At 38.0% G+C, this 20,488-nt stretch overlaps 1 protein-coding gene across 1 annotated transcript in view; it reads left to right on the top strand.

Moving 5' to 3' along the window:
- The window catches only part of LOC138181894 (serine/threonine-protein phosphatase 2B catalytic subunit 2), a 242,785-nt gene that overhangs the window by 52,635 nt on the left and 169,662 nt on the right, over positions 1 to 20,488 (top strand). The gene's annotated exons all lie outside the window — the stretch shown is intronic.

Here is a 20,488-nt window from a genome sequence, read left to right as displayed (position 1 = left end):
ACCAAACGCCCCCGGCCCTAGCCTGGGTCCTTCTCCGACATATATAATTCGCGTGGCAGTCAACGCGACGATTTCAAGCCACATTCAACTTAACAGCTTAAAGTTTCGTTTCGTGCGCAATGAATATGCCAATCGACATCTTCCTTCGTACCTCTACCCTCGGAACAATGCACAATTTATCATTGGTTCGTTCAGTTTCTTCGTAACAAAGTGCAGTTTACCGCCAACTTTGATAGCAACGCTGTTTTCTCGCTCGCATAAATTACTCCGTTGACCGTGTCATACTGGCGACAGAGCGTGCATAGCACGTTTCGTTGTCCGCAAATTGAGAGAGGCGAGTTTGCACGTGGCGACTTTGGTGTTTGCCTGTGGAAACGATCGCAAGTGGCCGATACACCTTGGACGACGACGGTAAATTCGCGAGATTACGAGCGACATTCACGAGCGGTGAACTCGATTTGCACGGAGCTCGACGACTGACGGCCTTTCAAACCGCCTGCTGCGAACGAGGTCCGGCTGCAATTAAACGCTCAACGCGAGAGAAAATAGCTGGTCCAAGCAAAGGCAACACGCGCAGGTGTTTCCGAAGTATCTCCGTTTAAACGTTTCCTTCCCTCTGTGTAACAGTTTTTCTTCTCTAACGTCAAGTTTTATTGTAGCCTGTTTGTTTGCGGATGAGTGGGAACGTTTGCTGCGAATTTATTTGAGATGGACGGGCCCAAGGATTCTAGGGGTAGCTGGTTTGTTAGGTTGTTAAGGGTATAGAATTGTCACAATTTAAAGTAGGGATCCAACTTGTTATGGTTTAGGGTTTGCCTTTGATTATTTAAGATTATTGCGAATAGATGTCAACATGATTCAAGGTTAACACGATTCGTGGTCGTCTATAAGTTTAGATTACGTAAGAGTATTCTGAATTAGCGTCGACGTGATTCAAGGTTAACATGGTTTAACATCGTCCATATTTAGTGGTCGGTCGCTAGACGTTTACATTGAGAAGAATATGTAACGCATTGCGATTTAACACCGAGATATTTTATCGAAAGTAAATACATTTATTATATATACGTAACACGAAAGGATTGAGAATTACGATGACTTGAGTTCTTTCGTTACATATTGTTGGAGTTACACCGCACGGTTATAATTGTTTGGAAGCACCGTGAGCCGAGATCACAACTATCTAGGGTTATTGCGAATCGAGGTTATCAATATTTCATTGTATCCAGATTGTTACCACTTTGCGTCATCAAGAATGAGGCTTATCGCTATTAAGAACGTCATAACGTGAGGTCGTTGGTACAATATCTAGGATTATCACATTTTAAGGTCACCGATATTTCACCAAATGTCTTACGTGAGTGTTAATGTAATTGTCTGACCAATTTTTCTCAGATTCGTTAATTCTACAGCTTTCGCGCGAAATATTTCGAAGCTAACACAGCCAATTCGTGTAGCAGTTGATATATTCAACTGGAATTTATATAATAGGAGTTCACCAATCTTCCTTAACACCTATTATTTTTTATTCGTGTTATCATTATCAAGTAGATGGATTCGATCAATTGGAGGTCTGTTAATCGAGCAGTTAAAATTTTCCCTCCGATAAATGGAATTCTACTACTACGAAGTCAACGTTAATTATGCCAATAGCAATTATACAGGTTCGCGAAAGTGTTCGAACACTTGTAATTACATTTTACGAATATATTATCCATCTTGGATATTTGTAGTGTTAATATATTCACAACGCGTGTTTTCATCCGGAAGAATTTTCGCGATGCAAACATTTTGCATTGAAGCTCGAGGAACTTCGTACAAGTGCCATGAAAAGTAAGATCGTCGTTATCGTGTTTCTTGTTGATTCTGTTTGTTGAAATTAAATATTAGCCAGGAAATATCTCGGCGAACCGACAGAAATAACTTTGCTATCCTTCTCTATTTCTCCTTTACCATTCTTTTTCTGTCGTCGCAACAAACTTCCCAAACACAATGCATCTCGTTTTAACATTTCCACGCAGCTGAACGTGATGAACGTGGCGAACAGGTATTTGTATGGAAATTGAATGGAATAGATTTTTTGCCGGCAAAGGGAATTGTTATTTTGGCAATCTACCGGCTCCCACTTGTTCTCTGTTTCTTTTTTGTTTCTCTCCTTTTTTCTCCTTTCTCCCTCTCTCTCGTTTTTTTTTTGTTTTTTAATGGATGCTGCATCATGACACGACCCGACAAAAATGTTGTAGGATACACGTATTCTCACTCGTGACTCGTATATCATCGACTCGAATATCAAATTTTACCTTCTATATTCTCTCTCGCGATAAAAATAACCAGTTTGTATCCGACAAATATTATCTGTAATGTATAACTATCACTGGGTTAATTCAGCTTCCATTTCATTTGCTGATTTTAAAGATAGATAGAAATATTGGGAAATTCGAGGATTTACTTTCTGTTGTAAATTAGACTGTTAACGTTGGAACTGTCATTAATGCAATCGAAACGATCAAATCCCAATTTTTCGCGATTTAAACAATCGCTTAATCGAGGATTCTAAGCGCGTTTCTTCTCGGCCTTGACGTTCGTCCTTCGTCTCTGATGCTTAAAGGTTCGAGTTTTGCAAGGTGATTTCACACGAGTTACTACGACTAAGAAAAAAAAGCAAAGATACGCACTTATTATTTTCTACTGTTCTTCAAGCCTATAAATTTCCATCGAAATCGAAACCGAACGATTCGCAATTTTCTCCCGTCAGTTGACATTAGCCTGACCATGAAAATTCCCGATATACTTACTTGCTTTGGCATTCCATTTTCCTTTCAACCAATGAAAGGCTTTTACACGATTATGCATGGATCACTCGGTTAAGTAACCGAACACAGGCGAAGGAAACGAGTCGTGGAATGTCGCGAGGAGAACCGGCTAAAAGCACGATGGTAGCGTTCGGTCGCGAGGATGACGAGCGTGGAAAAGGCTCTTTGAAACCGTACGCCGCAGCGTGTGCGCGGCTTTGACTTCTGAACTTTAGAAGCTTTCAAGCTCGAACCGGTATATAAGAGACGCCGGTGATGGAAGAGGGGCGGGTTGAAAAGGGTAGAGAGACGTTGGAGAGCGATAAAACGCGAGAGCGGGTTGTGCGCACTTGGTATTTCGCGAAGCTGTTCCTCGCCGTGCACTTACACAGCTCCGTGCTCGTTTTTCCGTTTGTCGCCAGACGAAATAAATTGCTCGATACGAAAAGCTTCTCGTACCAGCTTGTGGCTGGGAAATTAAGCTGGCCTCTTATTGTGATTTCGCCTCTACCTTCGCCGTAGCTGCCTATTGTTTGACTTCGACTCGCTATCGACCCCTTTCCCGCCCGCCGAATGTCTTCCTTTATTTTCCGCTCGATTGTTCGATCCACTATTGAATCGTATTTCCCGTGATTCGTGCCGGCCGTCGAAAGCGTGCCGCCACCATCTTTCCCATCTTCGAGTGACGTTCGCCGGTTGGACGCTCGATACCAGGGAAAATTGACGTTGTTCTTGGGAAATTGACGTTTGGCATAGTTTATGATACTTCAGACTCGTTGCAGATTCAGCTACTACCATTGTGCTATGGATTATGCTCGGTGAACATCAGCTCGGCTTCTGCAAGGCAGGACTTTTGACTGTTGTTCAAAGTTTGTGCGTGTTTGATGCTGTTTGCGGTCGTTGAAACGATGGGTAGTTGGGTTCAACCGGGAGTTATAATCTGATTGGATTTGTTATTCAATGGATTGGTTGGTCTTGTGTTTGAAGTTTGCAAGAGTTTGCCTTGAGTAGACAGGGTATTCGTAATAGTCGAGTGATTTACATTTTGACGCTTGAATGATTACGATTTATTTGATATTCGACAGGTAGGTCATTGGCATAACGTGAATTTTTAAATAGAGATTGTAGCTGATTGCGCTTGTTATTGGAGGGAAAGGTGATTTTATCTCAATTTTTTACAGTATCGTTAAAAATTCAAGGAAAAAAGAATGCGAGGATCGTCTAATGAGAAAGGAAGAAGACTCGATATTCAGGTATATTTGCCAGGTTTCGTTAATTCCGAAGATTCGTGCAACCACGTGCAACATGAATCGCGTTAATTCTTTTTCCACGCGATCTCGAAGGAGTTTCTCGTTATCGTTTTTGGTCTCGAAGAAAGTCGAACTATCGTAGGCCACGCTACGCCGACGGCGCGTTTCTTATTCGTCTTCTCGTGGCATTTCCACCATCGAGGTAGTAACCGTCTGTTGCGAACGATCGATAGCCGCGTGGAATTCCCGACCGATAGAATTCCATTAGTTTTACGACGCGCTGATTTCCAACGGCATTAATGGAAAATACGGCACTTTAGCGGAAATGAATTATTCGAAAGAGTTGCCGCGAATTCACAGCTACTGCATTCTTTTCTTGTATACTTTGGTATCGAAAAAAATAGATAGCTGTGAATAGATTCGAAAGTTTCGAACAGACGAATGGAAATGTTGCACGAAGCATCATTTATCTTTGACGAAAAATTAGTTTCTAACGGTAGCTATATCTAGTGCCACTAACGTTTGGACCTTTGTTTACGAACAGAACAATATATATGTAACAGTTTATTTTTAAAAATGTATATTTTTTATAGCTATGCTGTTTACGTAAATTTGTAAAAATACGAATTTGATGAAAGATATGAAATTTAAGCAGGGATTTATTGTTAAAAGTATAAGTATAGAAGACATAGAGCGATATAAGTAGAAGGAGAAGGAAATATCGTATTCTAAATACTATACGTTTCTTTTTATATATTTTTTTTGGATTATTCCGAGAATTCTGGAAACTTTTTTTTAACTCTTTCAATACATAAACATCTAGAATTTATTTCCAGCTAAAATTAAACCAAATAATATGTCAAGTCGAGTTAATTCGTTAGGTTTTGATCGCGATTTATAACGTTCGAGTAGTCCAGTTCCGAGAATAATAAATAACACTGACAACTAACTCTCGACACGTCCTAAATCACATCTAACTTATCATTTTCCCTGATCTTACCACAAGTTTCACAAGCGGGAACACGCGTTAAATAGCATTAATTAGCATATTACAGGAATAATTTTCTTCTCTATCATCCTCTGCCTGTCGTTCTTCCACCAAAAATGTAATCATGCTGACGATTATATAATTGTTACCATAATCGATGTGGAAGTTAATAAATTGAATTGTGTACGATCGCCGATAGAATAGAACAAATGGCTACAGACGATCGATTATTTGCTTTACTCCCCGTTACACGATTGGTTTCAGTCGTCGTGAAATTAGCGAGCTAGAAAAGAGATAGACAGATAGATAGACAGACAGACAGACAGATAGATAGATAGATAGATAGATAGATAGATAGATAGATAGGTAGATAGGTAGAGAGAGAAGTTTCCTCTGTTTTCTCCTACGTCGTTGGATGAATGAGCGGGCGTCATCGTTTCACGTCGAACGATGACACTGCAATTATCCACGCTGAATTACGTAGCAGACTAATCCCAGCTTATCTAATTACGTTCGTTAAATCGGCCGTTGGCGAACTCGTGTACCAGCTAAATTAATCGAGATATTCCCAATCGAAACGCGTGAAATCGCGCTCACGAAATATTCTTTTTCACCCTTCAATCTCGTTTTCCATATTTTCCCCTTGTTTCGATATAGCCGCGTCAGTCAATTTATGGAACAACATTGCAACTACGCAAATTTCGTGAATACCTATCTGTGTTTCAATTCTTTTTGCACGAACTCGTATTTTGTTATTGTATTCGGTGTTGCAACATTATTGTCACCATATCGTGAAGATTATTGTCGCTATATTTAGCATGCTAATTTTTCTTTAATTTTATATTTTTCTCAACATTCTTCCTTTTACTTTGTTATCGCTATATAACTTGTTACTTTTATCGCTTTTTAAGAAAATCTCGCGGCAGATATGTATTTTATCTAACTCGAATTTTATTCCATTTTACGACGTATTAAGAATAAACAATTCGTGTGAAGTCCACCTCTCGAACCACATACGAACAAGGCGAAAGGAAGGTATAAAGAATAGGAAATCAAGAAACGCGCCTCGTATTAATATTTTTCGTGTGAAAACGCGATCGGCAGGAAAATACCGAAAATGGTTGTTTAAAGTCGATAATCATTGGAGGATCGTTCTCGCGTACTCGGCGAAAATGTTTATCGACTGCGTGTTTTATTGCGACAGAGGCGCCTCCCGAGAAAGAGCGGGAGCGCAGCTTGATGAACAAAGGCAACCACGACCTACATTGATAAGCAAAACGCTCGACGTCGAGAAACTCTGCGGACGACGTCGGCGAAACGTGCGAGAATAGTAAACAATTGGCTAAAATAGCGTAATTATTTATCCAAGGAAAACTGGGCCTCGTTGCTTCCACTTCAATTCCGCGTGCTGCTTTGGGAATCTCTCGCAACTCTTCTCTCCCTATTCACCAGTTTTATTTAGCCATCGTTTTCTTTTCAAAGTGCCTTCTACGGCGCAGAATGCGGCACGCAGTCGATAGAAATCCAAACAATCATTGTTCGATTCTGATCTTCGTACTCGATGATATCATCAGTCTGCAAGTAAGTAATATAAATTCTCAGACAATAATTCCCTTGAAAAATCGATAGGGGATTAGTAAAAATTGAAAATTAGCTCACTCGATCATTATACATTGTTGTTTGTTAATTTTATCTCTACGTATAATCATAATTTTTAAATAAAAAATTTCTTTCTTTCTTTCGATACCAATTTAATAAGAACGGTTCAAATAATCCTGCAATTTTGATTTTCACTGTCATCAAGATATTCTTTTACGTTTCTGTTGTATATTATATATATGCAATATATTATTATATTATCTATATGCATCTCTTGATCTTCGTCCCGAATCTTCATTCAAATGTTGCACTGTACGGCGATACTTTTGAGTGTACCAAGTGTATGCAAACATTTCTCAGTTTTACGTAATGAGACTATAAAAAGTATTTTTTGATGTGTTTACATATTGTCTATTTAAGTATACGACTCTTTTTTGTGTATACTGGCCCATGAGAGTATTTGGATACTTACTATAGGAAAATTGTATTGCATATATTGCGTGTATTACATAAAACATTTTGAAATTTTATTGGCACTGCAGTGAGACACTACTGTCATCGTTATATCGCTAAATAAATCAATCTGAAAATGTACATAGAGATTACAACATATAACACATATAATATATTTATAACAAATTTTCTGCAATTGTTTGATCGTACCATAGCTTCTAACATGTTTATTTGCCACTGTATTTCCTCTATCACCGTTAAGCTGTTAGCTTTATAAAAACCGTGATCTAGCGGAATATTTTCTCACGGGCGAAGAAAAATCCGATTACACAGGGTTAAAAATTTGTTTCCGTGATTTTCCTATCAGAGCCGGAGGGATTTTCCCATGGACTTTGCGAATATTTAAAAAAATTTTACATAGTTCATTGTATTTTTTCCCATTTTTTAAATAGAATTTCATCCATAAAAATTCCTACAGGAAAGGAAGTCCACTGTCTCCAAAAAGCTCATAATCAATTTTCTAAGACTGAACGAACTTTCATAAAATTTTCGAATTTTCCTCTCTTCTCCTTTATTTTCTACTAAAAAGATTCCCAAGTAAAATATTCTCCATAAAAAAAATATTCAAAATATTTCAAAGCGTAATTAATTAAAAAAAAAAGGGAAGAAAAGAAACGTTTTCTCCCAATTTCCCCGAGTTCCGACTGGAACGTGGTGGGATCACGGCCGATTTGGACGTGATTCGAGCGTAGGACCGAAAGTTTCCCGGTGACCGAGAACCTTTTCCGGCGATCGATTATCGGAGACCTTTATCCTGGCCGTCCGCTGATAACGTGGCCCGGTTCGACGAACCTTGATTGGACGCGTCGGAAGCTCGACGAACTTGGCCAGTCCGCCCAACGAGGCCGTGCATCGTTCGAGAATCGTTCCTTTGAACTTTCGAGCTTTGACGGGCACCCGTCCAACTTTTGCCGTATAAAGCGTGCCCGTCGCTCGTAACTCGCGCGCCACGTTCCTCCGTGTCTTCCTCGCGATGACACGTGGACACCAGGCTGTCTGGAATCCTACTTCCCTTTGAGCTTTTCTATCGTCTTTTTTTTTCAAACGACTACTTTGTATCTCTTACTCTTTCTTCTTCTTTTTTCTTGTATGTACTTATTGATTTGTTTTGTTTTTTGAAAGAAGAGGATATTTTTTTCTATTATTAAAAATAGAACGCGAAAAATAGGAAGCAGAAATAGAAGGAGTTTTAAGAGTCGGTATAACTCTTTCAAATATTGTAATCTTTTGCGACTGTTCATTACGATGTATTGAATAGTCAGAGAAAATAAGAATAAGAGTAAATTTTCTGTTGCATTGTAATTCTTTTTTTTTGTGACATTTATGATGATGGATTCGGTAGTTGATAGTTGTAAAAATTAAATTTCAAGATCCCGTTGTTTTATAAGCTTGTGTTTAAGTAATATCCACCGTGAAGTGGTTAGAAACGAAATTTTATAACTCGGATGCGTTGTAAATGTTTCGAGGATATTTCTATTATTCTATTTGAGTATTTGGTACTATCGTAGGGGACACGCGTTGACTCTATATCTCGCGAGAACACGAAGAACTATTAGTAATGATTATTGGATTATGTTTCCCTTGGCCAATTAGTATCAACAATAATTCCTCGACAAACTGGTTAAACTTTATTTTAGAGACCAAAGTCTTAGGACTGGGCGATTCTATACACAAATTATCGATTTTCCCACGCTTGTCACAGTCAATTTTATACTAGTGGAAACTAGAGGCTAAATAATAGTCTCATTATTGTCGAACATACGTTGAAATGTTTAGGTGGAAGTTTCATTTAAGGTAGAGCCGCAATTACCGTTTAAAGTCGTCGCGAATCTATAGAAAACGAGAAAGAAACGCGATATTCGATCGTAGAGCAGACTAGAAGAGTTTCTTTATTGTCCTTGCGTCTCAACTATTCGCACAATATTTCAGGTGGATAATTATATCATTCCTTACCACCACGCTACGTTACGAATGTTGGCTCGAGTCTCGTTCCACTCTCTTAATATATAAATAACCGAATTCTTGTTTTAAATTTCAGACAGAAAGTCCATCACATCCTTTATTTCATGCATTTCTGACAACTCTTCCTCCATTTTCGATACTTTAACGATTCTTAAATCATTCTAAACACTCTCAATCCTTTCTCAACTATTTGAAACATATTCTTTGTCTATCCGAAAAAATTTATTTTGTTCTTTTTTTTTGTTTTTTGTATTCTCCACTCGCATAATTTTGTTTTCGACTAAACACACTATTTCTCTTCTACATCCAAGTATAGTGGAATACAATTGATGATATTTCTTCATAAAGGCTCGGTAGAATGTGTCGTATGATGACAATTTATATGTCTTGTATAACGAATACGACTTTCTTACTAATTTACGCCACTTTCTTCTAATTGGATAAATCAGGCTTTCGATTTCAGTTATATACAGTGTGTCTGAGAGAAACTTTAAAAAATTGCCTCGTCTATTGTTGTATGAAAAAAACTTCTCAACACAAAGTTATATTATTTTCAGGGCCACTTATACTATTTTCTCAGGTTCATTATTTTTCTTTTTTTTTTTTTTTTAGCAAATTTCGAGGTCATCGGTATTCTTTTAAGTAGAACTCTGTACATTTTTTTACGTCGGTGGATGTTATTTTATTCTCTTTAGAAAAGCATTAAGTCACGTCGGGAAATGTATAATTTAAAAGATACCTCGATTTTAATTTCATTAAACGTAGCGTAGGAAAGACAAGGAAAACATAAACACAAGAGTATCAATTTTGCGGCTTTCCTGTTCTCTCATGCCCCAAGTTTTACAAAGTTAACGTTCAAATATCTTTTAAACTAAGCATTTCCAGGCAAAAGTACCATAATACTTTTGCGTAGAGAATAAAAAGACGCATCAATAGTGTTGGATAAAAGAATATAGAGATCCGCTTAAAAATATAGCGACGATCTCGAAATGTCGTGAAAAGCTGTCCTTGGGAAAGAATTCTTTCATAAATTTTTCATAATAAAAAAAAAGATATTTTTCAAACGATCATAAATAAGGCAGATATTTAGGTGTTCCCATTTAACCGATACACCCTGTAGAATACATGTGACGACAGTTACCGACTAAAAAATTTCGCTCGATTATAAAAGAAGCTGGGGAGCAGGTGCAAAGGGGAACAGGTGCCCCGATGAAATTATTTAAAGTGAAAGAAGTAGCCGCCGCCCACGCGATTGTTCGAAGCACACGAATACGGCCCTGTTAACGCATTACAGTCGCGCGATTATAGTCACGTGGAGATGAATGCGGCACGGTGGCCGCGACAGGGGCGTAGTTGCGAAACACTGAAATCAATACGATGCATTCTCTTCCATTCATGACTTGCACGCGTTGTAACACACGGAACTCATTCACGATGACCGAATACGTAAGTACCATCACCTCGATCTTCGTACGTTTTGATTCACAGATTAAAGGATCTTCTACAAATAACATTTATCATCATCATCGTCTCCATGGATCGCACGAAATCGACAACTATACATATTAAGAACTGGCAATAATATTCGTTAATCACTCGTTACAGAACTTGGTAAATGGAGATTGGCTTTTGGGAATATCCTTCTGTTTGATAACAGAATTTTGATAATATTATACCACTTAAGAATAGAATTCTATTGTTGAGGGAAATTGTTGAGAGTCGTAAAGATTCGAAAGTTTAGAAATAGGGGATGATAAGATTTGATTTGTTGAGCATAGTAAAATAAGGTAGCGATGGATGAGTTAATCTAACGATTGAAAGAGAAAACGAAAGATATTTATAATAAATATTTATTGTGTTTATTATTATTATAGGCACTGGTATTTATACTGATTTGAGTAGCAGAGTATTATAAATACTCAATAATATCCTGGATTAATCATTGGACACTGGACTCTGTAACAGCACTGAAGGGAAGTCAAAACGATCTGAACTATACGTTGAGAGATGTTAGTTATAGTTATGCACATATTTTTTAAAAACTTCTCTTCAATTATTAGGATAACTGTGATAATTTGAAATGATAGTGTAACAAGTATTTTCACTACACCAGATCAATTATTATGGTCCATGTACATATCTTTAATCAATTCATCACACGATACATAGTAATCGTACGATAATTATATGCTACATCCATGTATCTCCGTTATAGCGATTCAGATTAATTATCTATATATTAGTAACATTAATTCCACTATTCGAATTTATAAACATTAACAATTCTATTTAAATAATATGCACGTATAATACGATTAAACGTTGTAATACGGTTTGCGAAATCTGGTATTAAGGAACAAACTCACGTGAAGGTTGTTACATTACGCTTTATTCATGGCAATCGTAAATTTGAAATTCTTCAAATCAGCAGTGCTCGTATATTCCGTTTCTTTTGCAGCGGTGTAGATCAGAGTTAAGAGTATGACTCTAGATCGAGATTTACAGCGGAATAACACTCGAATACATATGGGTCTGAATCGACTCTCGAAGAACTTAGCGAAGGTTGTATTTTAATTTTTAACTGCTACAGAGTTGGATTTGTCGTAGACGAACACGTAACAAGGATACGTTTTGCATTTTTTCTTCTGTCTACCAGGAGATTCAGAGCTTCGTAACGAAAGCAGCAACTTTGACGGAAGTTTTGTCATCTCGTTGAGAAAGTGTCGGATTACGTCTGCTTTACCTTCGAACTTTTACCTGCTGCGTTTCGAATGACCAGTACAGCTACGTGGAGAATGTCTTTTCGTATCGATAGTAGCAAACTCAGACGTTTTCATGGAAATGGGCAATAGACTTTAATGCCTGACCGCGCTCCGTCCTATTCTACTTACGTTGCAATTGTCTGGAGACTCTTGTACAATCGGACTGATATTGAGACATTCGTTTTACAAGCGAAAATACAAAATACATATGTGCTTTAAACAAGGAACTTTGTAATTTATCCAACCGCTGCAAGTAACACGATAATGATAACTTGTGTCATTTTTTAACATGAAAAAGTTAATGTAGAAAGTTCTACAGTCGAGCAACAACGTACTGATCTTCGACTCCATACTCAAAGAAAAATTCCTAATTTAAAAACGACACATTGAACACGTAAAATTGCTCAAAAACTAATTTGTTTGAAGATATCCAGCCTCTGTAAGAAACTCAACTGACATAATTCTGAATGTAAAAGAATTCAATATAAAAAATTCTACCTATTGACCTTCGACTCCAGACTAGAAAAATTTAAGAACAACTGAATATGTAAATATTCCTGAGAAGCCAATTTGTTTGAAAATATATCGACTCTGAAATCAACGTTTCACCGACTACCCTCGCTTATCGGTCGACGTGAGCGTCCAGCGTGTTTCTCCATAGAAATTCAAACAACCCAGCCAGTAAATCCGCGAGAAGACACGTGTACCCGTGCACGCAGCGATAATTACGTGTCAACACATGGGTACCGGCACGTCCAACCCGTGCTGAGCTATTCGGCTTCCGGTTTTCTCGGTGAACGATAATCGCATCCCGCGATATTTTCGTCCCACGTCAACGCGACTATTCGATACGGTCCGGTTTACGAGAGTGCGCGGCTCGTCGTCGTCAACAATAACGCGTCACGACGAGATCGTCCGTCGAAATTTACGAGCTGCACAGGCTGTTTCACGAAACGTCTTTTCGTTTCGTTTCGTTTCATCCGAAAGACATAGAGTCGCACAGGAGATTAATGATTACCATCGCGTTAAGTTGTAAATTCGTCCAGTTGTCGCATCCTCTGGCAACATTTTACTTCATTTTGTAACACACTTTGGTATTGACACATTGCAATGTTTAGTAAGCGAAACGCATCCCTTGGTATCGTCTGTTTATTTAAAACGAGTTGTCTGGTCATCCAAGTTAACGATATTTTAAATTGCAGTTATTTATTGAATAATTCATCGTTTCTAGAGCATCGTTGCATACTTATCATCGAAAATCAAAGTCTTGTATCTGCTGGGTTGGCAACCAAGTGATTGCGGATTTTGTCAGTATCACCTAATGACAAAATCCGCAATCACTTGATTGCCAACCCGATAGTATCTCATTATTAGATTTTTACTGCTGCGATTTCAGCTACGTAGCATGTACGTTGAAACAATACCAGCAAAGTTATAGGTTTGTATTGTGTTGGAAAAGTTTATGGAAATATTTCATGCAAAAATTAGATATTCAAATACAAGCAATATTGGACAAATGTATCTATGTGTACAATACATGCTAGGCTCTGATTTCATTTTTGAAAGTAACCAAGGTTCGCTGAGATAATGGATAGATAATGGATATCTTGATTCGAGGATTCTCATCTAATTAGACGATTCGATTAGCGGAAAGCGATTCTCCTCAGAAATTACATATATATAGTTTATTAAGAATAATATATCCGAATGGACCAAAGTAATCGTCTTTTATTATACGAACATCTATTTCGTACATCTTTATCTACATCTATTAGGTTGTCCGAAAAGTTTCTTTCGTTTCATATGGTGATAATAGATGAACAACAATTTTTGTTTTATTATTATTCTATTTATTATTATTCTATTATTATATTCGTGCATAATTCAATAAAATAATATAAAACAAAAAACATTGTGCGTCTATTATTTCCTTCTAAAACGAAAGAAACATTTCGGACAATCTAATAGCTAGCGCGAAACCAAAAATATATTCCACTTGGAAATAACCTCTTGCTACTCGTATCAATTACCGAATTAATCCTTAATAACCAATCCTATCAATCATGAAACCAAACGACTCTTCTTCTCCTTAAACTAACTTCTATTCCGCTGCAAAATATTTCCTTTGCAAAACTAACGTCCGATATGTTAATGCTGTTATAGCAATACATCATTTTAGCAAGTGTTTATGTTACTGCTATTTCTGTGTTTTATTTCATAGTTATTTCAGTAAACATCAAACTTTCGTAATCGTCTCGCATGATCGTGATGCATTCGTCGGTGTAATCTCCTTGTAATCATTTACTTTAATAGTTTCCGTTAACATATAATCGTACATGGCAATAATTATATTTATTTGTTTATTTAATGGATATGCGCCTCTCGAGGCCGAATACACGAGTACACGAACTGAAATATAAAGGAACGAGCACCAGCTTCATGTTACGATTTCTGCAATTTCATATAAGTTGACATATCAATGTTACGGGCCTCAGACAAGGCAACACAAGAACAAGTTGCCTCCTTCTGATGAATATTTTAGCAGCGTACAATTTGAAAAATTGAGGAATTTCGTGAACAGTCATTAAACTGGTCGAGGATTTTAAAAACTAACGTTAGGTCCGCTATGTTTCTGCGTTGTTCGAGAAAAACCACATTCAGAAGTGTTAAGAACGTCTTCATAGTTACAGCAAGTTTTGAATATCGGTGCATAAATCCTGAAGGCGACGTACCTTACATAACGTGTCGTATTTATATAACAACATATGGAGTAAATTTTCTACATTTTGAAAGTCAAATATACCATGCCACTCGTGGCGAGGACTCGCGATGCAACACGATACTTTGCGTAAACGTTTCTGCCAACTTTCCCCGTGGCTCAGGTGTTCGATTTAAAACTGCAGGAGTCCGCAGAGCTAAGGTAAACTGCAAGGGTCTTCAGCGTAGCTCTCCCTCTCTCTCTTCCTCTCTTTCTGTGTATCTGCTTTCCTCGGTAGTCGAGAGAGGGTGAATAACAAGCGGGAGAAAGCGAGAGAGAAAACATGGCAGAGCATAGCGCAACACAGGCAACTATCGTGAGGTGGCCGGATCAATATTCCGTCCGGTCCATCCTCTGACCCATATTTCTCTTTCTCTCTTACTTACCTGTTCCTCGTCTCTCTCTCGCTTTTCCACCGCCTGCCTTTCTGCCTGCCCCTTTCTTTTCCTCTCCCTCGTCCACCTCCTATCTCCTCTTGTCTTTGACCGGATCCGTTGCTTCTCCCTTTGCTTTCACCTTTTTAGAGCTTTGTTTGCCGTTTGTTCGAGAGATTGGTACGGCGCTAGCGCGATTTTTGGTATAGAGCTTCGAGAACAGTCGTTGAGGGTGGTTTGTTTCCATGGTTGATTAAGATGGCTTTACGTAGTGATTGTCAAACGTGAGCGTTTTAGAGTTTGCATGTTTGAATTTTTTGCGGGACGAATGATTTTTGCCTCGCTTTGGTAAATAAGCTTTTTTTCTTTTTTTAATCGGTCCACAATTCTTTATTCTTGCTACAGAGATTTGAGAATAATTGGGGTGGTTTCTAATAGGCTTGGTTGCTTTTTAGAACAAATGTTGGAATTTTCGGGAGCTCCAAAGACCTTTCCTCTGGTTTGGTTACCAAGATTTTAATCCTAAAATCATATAATCGTTCTTCGGTGTTCTTGATTTTTGGTATAGAAAGGGAACATTTGGTTGACTTTTCTCTGGTTAGGAAGTTCTCGAAATGTCGTATGCAGTCGTTCTTAGCATTTTCCACGGAGATTTGGGAGCTGTTGAGAGCGGAGAAGAATGGAAGTAGAAGTTTGGCAGTGTTTTTAATTCTACGGTTAAATCAATGGTTTAATTAACAGTTTTTAATTGCAGCGCAGACGGTAGAGTTTTCTTTCGATTCTTGTACTAAACTTTTGGAATCGTATGTGGTCGTTTTGCAATTCTGTTTATTATTAAATACTTGAGCACCAGGTGCGTAGTATTTCTAGTCGCGCTGTATATCACCCCCAGTCATAGCGCCAAAACACCAGGACGTTACCATTTTACACATCGTAGCATTCCAATTTATACAGCCTCATACCATCCCAATACAAACTCTAATTTCCACTTTTTAATATAAAATTTTCTTTCAAAGAACCTATTCCCTTACCCCCTCAGTTATTAATTCTGTCAAAAGAAAAAATGACTCCTTTTCTACCTTCATTACAGATATTCATCCAAAAATGTAGATAATTAAAGTACAAAATTATCGATTATCTACCATTGCTCGCACCATGAAATTTTCATTTCAAAATTTCATTTCAAAATTAACGTTTGCCCGTTAACAAGCTCGAAACACGAGCGCGTTTAACTGCGTCCATACTTTTTCCCGGGCAACCGGTTCCAAGGGTAAGAAACTCTCGCTTCTCGTCACTCCATATCGCACTATGATGTTTCAGCGAACAACTAGAGCTCTTAACGCGCTGCTTTTTCTTTTTCCCTTCCTTTTTTCTTTTTTATTTTTTCTCCCGGTCTGACCTATTTTCCAAGCTGGCTCGCGTTTTCTCCCGTCATCTTCGTTTCTTTTCTTTTCTGCCACCCCCGCCTTCCCTTCCCCACCTTCCCTTGTGCTCGAGCCCGCGTTGTCTTCCCCTTTTGTCCATCGTTTCTTACCTACGCCCCACGTTTTTTCCCTCGCGATTCCTGCTCCGTTCATTCATTCATGTCCATCCAGTCACGACTGACTCGTTACTTTTCATTCGTTGACCTACATATCCCATCGTCTTTTATTTACGTATCCTTTGCGCCCGTACTCTCCTCTCCCGACAGCTCGATAAATGTATAAAATCGCTCCTTGCGTCCTATCATCTTGGTCCTTCAAGGTTTCCAATTGAGCCTCGAGCGTTGCACACACACGTTCGTTCCAATCACGCGTCGTTTAGCCTCGTGAAGGGCGAGACAATCCTTGAATTCTTGATGCAGTTGTGTGACTCCATGTGTCTCCCTGATTGCATGCAAGTCGAAGGGAAGATTTAATCTCGAATATACGACCTGAATCTTACGCACTTGCTGCGAAATTTTCTTTATTCGGTCAGAAGTTTTTTTTCGGATATCACTGCTTCGACTACTATTTGAAGTTCGTGTGGAATTACCTGTACAGTGTACGAAATAGTAAGAATTTTCTAGACTAAAATATTCTGAGAAGCAGCGATATTCGGACGCGTCGAATTGCGAAATTTTCATGTTCATCTGTCGGATCGTATATTCACGCATGAATTTGTAGCGGCAGCGAAGGAAACTCCTTGAAGAGTGAAATAAGTTCGGTCTGAGAAAGGACGCAAAAAATTTCCGATATTAGGGTACGATGTAATCGAGAGATACACAACGTCTTGGGACATGGAATCGTGTTATAACTGTAGCTACACCAACGTTATTCCATCTCTTGTCAAATTTTAGTTTATCGGTACCTTTGCAATATCGTTCGTTCTTAAGAGAAAAATCCCTCTTGAAAGGACTATCGCGCGAATTTGGAGAATCAGTAGAATGAGGTAGACAGTCGAACACGCTTATTATCATAAATATTACCATTGTTCGGCAAGATTTTAGCTTTTCTAAGTTTAATATCAACAAGTTCGAATCATCAACAATAAATCACTACGATAAAGTATTTATTATTTTAATACAAAACAATATATAAATTAGAAAAATTGCATCCTTAATAGGTTGATCGGTAACAGATCAGAGGAGAAACGGTTTTCGGGCGATCGGATCGATCGCTGATCGAACGACAAGCTGCTTAATTATTAATATTCGTGGGCCGAGTGCAATTTCATCCGGCGTCGGCAAGTAGGTCGCGGGACTGGTTTTGGCGCTCTTTGTTATTTATCGTGGCGCGATCGAGCACGCACGCTCGAAGAACTCCGAGAAAATGTCAACAGGGAGTAATCTCGATTGAAATTTGTTCGTTTCTTCGAGCCCGTGTCCCCGATGTCGCAGCCTGGTTACACGCGTACTTGTACGAGCCGATGTAAGTACTCTGCGCATAGTAATCTATATCTGCGTGTAAAAGTATATACAAGCGGCCTTCTGTGTGTGGCCTTCTCATTATCGTGGGACTCGCGAATGATAAACGCAATCGACTCGAGTGACGATTTTTTTCCTTTTCCCTTCTTCGCGCTGACGAGGCCGTGCGAATCAAGCGTGCACACTGTTCCCGATCATGGTGTTTGCTCGTCGCGTGTGTAACTCGCGTTGCATCAGAAAGGACTTTTTTGCTTCGACAAGCCTGTTTCTTCTTGTTTATGAAAGCGGAAGGTTGCTTGGTAGATCGGTGCTTGTGACGCCATCGACGATAGTAGCTGAGCAGGCAAATTATCAGGGCGTTTATTTTTCTTTGTGAAATTTTGAAGCATCTCCTCATTGGCTAATTGTTCTTTTTAGGGTGGGTAATTTTCTGTTATATATCGGGTAATCTGGTTTTTTGGTCGCCGATTCTACAGGATCTCTGTATTATTAAAGACGAAAGTTATCCGCAGTTTCTTTGCGAATGTACAAAAGATTTCATCTGTTAAGGATACTTTGCATGAGTTTTGGCAACAGAGAAATTTTACGCCGTAAAGTAGCGCAGCGAACGTAGCGAGTTCCTTTGCATACTGGAATTCATAATGCCCCGGCCACTGTATCAGCGAAGGAAAAAAGTTATCTTCAAATTATATTCTCCTTTACGGATATAAGAAATTCCATCTGGTGAAGGCTCCTCTATTTTTCAGAACGAAATGTTTTCCAAAGCTGTTTGGATCATTCACAGTTCTTGTACATAATTATTCTCGTATTTTCTAACAAAAATACGCAATTTAAAAAAATACGTACACATGTTTCGTATAACAGAACACTTTTGATTTTAATTTGTATACAATTAATTAGAACTTGAACGTTCGCACATAAAAGCTGCTTCTCTGAATTATTATTTAATAAAAAATCAAACGAATTTAAAAGATTCCAAGAATAATGCAATTTCAATATGATTCTACCTATCAACATTCACGCAAGTGTGTACGTAACTGAAAGTTACTGTAACGACGTGTAGAATAAATCAAACAACTGTTTCAAGCAAAGCGTAACATCGATTTGACGATGCTGGCTGTCCATCCAAGTCTAATCAAACATCGACGAAATATCGCCATGGGAGCCCAATGGATATCGCGATTCGTTGATTTCAATCTGCGAAGGTTGTCTGCCGTAATTGGTAGATTTCTCGTTTCCGTTCGGCTTGTTGTAAACGCGCCACGCTAGTGACAATGCTCGTAGCACGATACACGATCGATTATTACCTTGTCTTCGTCTTAAATATCGGGAGAATTCTGTGAAAAGTTTTCGAAAATCATCCGAAATAAAAGAAATTTTTGTCTAATCAACCTTCTGTCATTAATAATCTTAGAACTTTTATGAAATCTCGCGACATCTATAATAGAGTCGCTTTATGAAATTTCATTTTTACGAAGTAAAAAGAATTGCTTCAGTTAATTTTCTATGATTGATGACTTTGAAGCTTTCACGAAGCGTTGTGTGGAATTTGTCGAATGTTCCACGACGAATTTCATTTCTCTGGAATAAGGGAAATCCCGTGAAATAATCTCCTGTTATTGATCATTTTACAACTTTCACGAAATTTCATGAAGATCAATTGGTCGTAAGTTGGCAATTTACTCTCACGACAGATCAATCGAATAAAAACACAATGTCGAGTATGAAACATAATATTTATAAAATATGTAAATAGGTTGTCCTATTCTTCCGATATTTTGTTCCAAATATTTTCGCAAACCTGAAGTGACATTTCCAGCGAATAATTCTACGACAATATGCATCGATTGCTGCAAACGTGGCTGCGAACGCCAAATTCGCTGAAATTAATCTAGCATAAAATTACAGTGACCCACGCGTGTCATAATTAAAACTTATAAATGACACTCGGTGTGCACAAACGAGCTCGTAACGGACGAATTAACCCGTAGTGACGCAGCTGATTTCAGAAGGTTCGCAAATTTTAAACCACCTCATAATTTACTTTTGACAGTTACCAAAGCTTTCCCGTATTTTGACAAATTTCGATACGAACCAAACTCGCCGTAATCAATAATGTATTTGAATGTATTTGAAGTTTTGGAAATTTTGCTTTCTTGATGAATGCAATTTCCACTTTGAAATCGTCATGGGGCTTTTTCATAATCTCCACCAAGTTCAGTCGAAAATTAAAAGTGTCGAAAAGTTCTTACAGAAATTAACTATTCTTCCTAGTTAAAAGAAATCGTATCCAAGTACCATTTCAAAGGCGAAAAAAAAAATTAGAATTCTATTATTTTCTTTCTGAAATATTTGTTTCTCTTCAATTTAGTTGGAAACATGTAACCATTGTTTCGTGACAGCCTGTATAACGTTGTTTTACTTAAAAGATAAGAGATATTCTAATTTCTCTGAAATTGTTCAGATATTTCTTCTTTATCTATTATTGATAGTAAAAATACATTTTTCCGATATTTTTGTAAAGAAGGCGCACAAGTTTAAAATACAAAATTTATTTAAGAGAGAAATATATATTTTCAATTTCTACATTCCAATTTTTAAACATT

The sequence above is a fragment of the Bombus flavifrons genome, chromosome 7, assembly GCF_040668555.2.
Source record: "Bombus flavifrons isolate JBK064 chromosome 7, iyBomFlav1_principal, whole genome shotgun sequence".
Taxonomy (NCBI): Eukaryota; Metazoa; Arthropoda; class Insecta; order Hymenoptera; family Apidae; genus Bombus; species Bombus flavifrons.
Note: the sequence above shows the minus strand (reverse complement) of the source record. Positions and strands in the feature narration are given on the sequence as shown.